We start from the raw sequence: 4,616 nt of genomic DNA, 5'->3' as shown, positions 1-4,616 counted from the left end.
AGTATGCACGTATAACCTATATCAGATTATTTGCTATCTTAGGGAGAAGGGAGGGAAGATGGGTGGGGATAATTTTACAAAAATGATTAAAACTGCATATAATTGTATAAATAAAATTAAAATCAATTTTTATTTTATTTTTAGATCTATAGTCTCTCCTCCAATTATCCTTCCTTCTCCTCTACCTCCCCCACCCCTGTCCCCAATGAAAAGCAAGAAAAGCAAAATTCCAGTTACAAACACAGTCATGCAAAAAAAAAAAACATTCCCCATTGACCAAATCCAAAAATCCTCCCTTATCCCCTTACTTAAATCCAACTCACTTGCATGGCACAGCATCACCTTCCTTAGGTTATGCTCTCCTTTGAGAATGAAAGACAAACAGCAACATAGGTGGGCAGCATATTTTCTCCTGAATCTTCTGCAATTGTAATTAGTCATTGTGCTCATGGATATTCTGAAGTCTTTTATACCTGTTAGTCTTCCAAATCCGGTTGTTTCTATATAAGTTGTTTACTCCTGGTTCTGCTCACTTTCCTGGCATCACTTCATATAAGTTCCTAAATTTCCAAACTCTAGAAGGTAAAGACAGCTCAGATTTGTTTTTTAATAGTACTTTATTATATCCAATGACATATATAGATTTCACAATTCATTTCTGTAAGATTTTGAGTTCCAAATTTTTCTCCCTCTCTTTCTTCCCTTCCCCAGACAGCCAGCAATATGATATAGGCTTTACATATACAATCATGTTAAACACATTTCCACCTTAGTTAAGTTGTGAAAGAAGAATCAAAGCAAAGGGGGGAAAACCCATGAGAAAGAAAAAACAAATTTAAAAAAGGGGGAAAAAAAGTCTGCATTCAGACTCCATAGTTCTTTCTCTGGATGTGGATGGTATTTTCCATTATGAGACCAGTTAAGGTTTGTTGTGATTAAGAGAGGTCCCTGAGCAGTGACTCAATCTTGATGTGAGAGAGAGAGAGAGGGAGAGAGAGAGAGAGAGAGAGAGAGAGAGAGAGAGAGAGAGAGACAGACAGACAGACAGACAGACAGACAGACACAGACACAGACACAGAGACACAAAGAGACAAAGACTGAGAGACAGGCAGGGGCTAGGAATTGGGAGTGGGAATAGGATATGAGGGGGTCAGGGTTTGTATCCCATCTAGAATTTTCTCTCTTATCCTGGATACTCCAGGTGAAGATGATTTAACGATATGATGACAGTTCTTTGTACTCCCAATGTTCTCTGGTTCTCTGCCCCTTTCAAATGTCCACTTAATAGACATCAAGCTAGAAAGGAGGGTGCATTCCTTTCTTTCACCACTCCCTTAAGAGCCTTGTTCCAAACTTATTTCTCCAGAGAATTGGGGGGGGGGGGGGGGGCGTTGCTGCTCTTTGGAATTCCCAGCAGCGTGACTTCCTGAGGCTAAGAACAGCCTTTATATTTTGTAGAGGTTGGAATGGCCAGGAAATTTGCAAAGTAAGGGGTGATCAGTTACTACTAAGACTTACCTTGTGCCCCAGACTCTGCCAGATGCTGAAAATGAAGCAGCCTCTGACTTTCAGGTACTTTCATTCTACCTAGAGGAGGAGGGAAAGGAAGGGGCACAGCATGTATACAGATAATTAAACACAAGCCATATTTGTAGAACCATGGTCTGTAGAGCTGTGGCACCTTCTCCCACCATCTGGGCTCAGGTGAACCCAGTCAAGTCCTGAAAGAGCCTGGTCACCAAAGAAAGAGGTGGTGTAAAAAATGATGGAGATGGTTTCAGAGAAACATCAAAAGACTTTTAGGAACTGATGCAGAATGAAGTGTGCAGAGCCAGGAGAACAATTATAGCAACAATGCTAATTTTGATCAGCACAATGATCTACAATAGTTCTGAAGGATTCTTTTTTTTTTAGCTTTTTTTTTTTTTTGCAAGGCAAACTGGGTTAAGTGGCTTGCCCAAGGCCACACGGCTAGGTGTCTGAGACAGGATTTGAACCCAGGTACTCCTGACTCCAGGGCCAGTGCTTTATCCACTATGCCACCTAGCTGCCCTTTTTTTTTAACAAGGAAGGGGGTTAAGTGACTTGCCCAAGGTCACACAGCAAGGTAATTATAATGTGTCTGAGATTACATTTGAACTCAGGTCCTCCTGACTCCAGGATTGGTGCTCTATCAACTATGCCACCTAGCTGCCCCTGTGATGGATTCTTGATGAACCCTTCTATCTACCTCCAGAAAGAGAGCTAATGAACTGTGTGTGTATACACACACACATACACACACACACACACACACACACACACACACACACACACTTATACATACATATATTCAGAAAGAGAAACAGAGACAGAGAATATATATTTTCATATTTGTAATTTGTTTGATTTTTCTTGCCTTCTCAATAGATGGGGGAGGAGTATGGAGGGAGTGAATTTACAACTGAAAACAAAATTGAATTTAAGAAGGGAAAAAAACCTCTTGTAAAGGCCTGGCAGCAGGGGTATCAGGTCTGTCCCAAAGTCAGGCAAGAATTTTTTGTTTGTCTGTTTTTTAGATTTTTTACAAGGCAATGGGGTTAAGTGGCTTGCCCAAGGCCACACATTTAGGAAATTACTAAGTATCCAAGGCCAGATTTGAACTCAGGTACTCCTGACTCTAGTGCCCGTGCTCTATCCACTTCACCACCTAGCTGCCCCAAGACAAGAGTTTTTGAGAGGACTGAAGCTTAGGTGAATGAGAATGGTAGCACCTTTCAGAGAATCACTAATGTCAGTATAAGAAACTGGTTTGGAAGGGAAGAAGAAAATGTCTGTTATTGAATTCAGATTTATGCCCAGGTTAAACTGTTTCTGGCTTTCTTCAGAACCTATGGTCACAAATCCATGATCATTGGAGGCTGGAAAACATATTATTTGGTAACAAGAAGGCTGGAAGTAGTTTGACTTCTTTGAAGAGCCCACATATTAACAACTTTTCCTTAATGCCCATATTTCATCTAAAAAAGATACGGTCAATTTATTGTTTCCTTGTTGAACTTAGAAATATAATTTATCCTAGAAAAAAATGTTTTGAGATTAAAAAAATTTACCTGATATGGTATATATAGACATAAATATAAACATGTGCATATATATGTATAGATATTTACTTATCTATGTAGCTATATCTAGAGTAGGGTGATTGGGGCCAAAGACAGTAACATTTAGAGGAGAGTAGCAGCACTTGTAATCCTTTAGGAGGCCGAAATGATTGATAGGTTGGGTGGTAAGGCAAGCTTCCTCCCCACCATGCCAAAGAAACTGGGCCTTGATCTTCTCTGGTAGCTCACAAACAAAGTTTACCAAGCCTTCAATGTTTTCATTACTTTCTCCAGGACCTCAGGGTCGAGGGGCGGCTAGGTGACACAGCGGATAGAGCACTGGCCTTGGAGTCAGGAGGACCTGAGTTCAAATATAACCTCACACACCTAGCTGTAAGCCCTTAGGCAAGCCACTTAACCCCATTGCCTTGCCAAAAAAGAAAAAAGAAAAAAAGGACCTCAGGGTCCACTTGCTGCTACCTTCTACTGGCATGATCTCCCTGCAACCTAACTTCAAATATAGACATGGGACAGTAGGGGAAAAATGCTTCTCTATATGTCAATTCCAGACTAGGGTCATATAGATAGCCAATTGAATTGAGCAAGGCTTAAAAGATGGGAATATTTTTCATTTAAGAGGACGTGTCATTCTGGGGAAATCAAGTCAAGATAATATTACCTCAGCACATGCCCAGAGACATTCTCCCAGCCTTCTTCATGAGAATGCCCAATGGAATTCATGCATGTCAAGCCCATAAGGTTACTGGAGTCATGAACCATTGGTCTGCTAGGATTTCTTGTTCCCAGTAGATGGTCCCCAGTGGATCCAACTTGAAAGGCAAACTGATTAAAAGCTACGCAAATTGGGAAAGTGGCTCATTTGGCAGGTGCCAGCGGAGTGATGATGTCTGTATTAACCTACTCCTGCTTAATTAAATATATTATCTTTTGTGTGCCATACTGTTCCCCCACCCCCACCCCCTTATGAAACAAAAGATATACCTGGGGAGGAGTGGCTTATCTATCTCAGTCACCCAGCCTTCTTCACCACAAGTTCATACACAGTTCAAAATGATAACATGAAAACATACATCAGTTTACATGTCTCCAAATAATTCCAATTCAAATGTTTCATTTCTCCACTTTGAATTCAAGAGTCCAGAATTCCTTAGAGGGGTCATATTGCAGACTTTTACCATGTCCTGTCAGTGGGGCTCATCCCAAGGAGTCTTACAGAGAGAGATCTTCTAACAGAATTTTACCATGCTTTTCTACCAACTGTAAATCATTTACTATTAGTACATTATTAGAATTTTTATTATTCTTATAATTACTGTTTTCTAGTTTTCTTAAACAAAACATACTCTAATAATCTTTTTTTAATTGAGGTAATTTTTTATTTGAGTTTTACAATTTTTCCACCAATCTTACTCCCCTCCCCCCATGGAAAGCAATCTCAGTCTTTACTTTGTTTCCATGTTGTACATTGATCCAAATTGATACTCTAATAATCTTAACAGACATATTCACAAG

General features: G+C 40.0%; 1 long non-coding RNA gene across 1 annotated transcript; it reads right to left on the bottom strand.

Annotated features, from left to right (window-relative positions):
- Positions 1-206: 206 nt before the first annotated feature.
- LOC141516644 (uncharacterized) lies at positions 207-3,962 on the bottom strand. The gene is made up of 3 exons (XR_012476771.1): positions 3,763-3,962; positions 1,519-1,587; positions 207-575 (listed from the first exon to the last, which is right to left on the bottom strand). It is a non-coding gene; the product is annotated as an uncharacterized LOC141516644 (long non-coding RNA).
- Between the last annotated feature and the right edge of the window lie 654 nt (positions 3,963-4,616).

This window comes from Macrotis lagotis, chromosome 3, assembly GCF_037893015.1.
Source record: "Macrotis lagotis isolate mMagLag1 chromosome 3, bilby.v1.9.chrom.fasta, whole genome shotgun sequence".
NCBI classification, from domain to species: domain Eukaryota; kingdom Metazoa; phylum Chordata; class Mammalia; order Peramelemorphia; family Peramelidae; genus Macrotis; species Macrotis lagotis.
The sequence above is the reverse complement of the archived record's forward strand: the minus strand, read 5'-3'. Positions and strand labels throughout refer to the sequence as shown.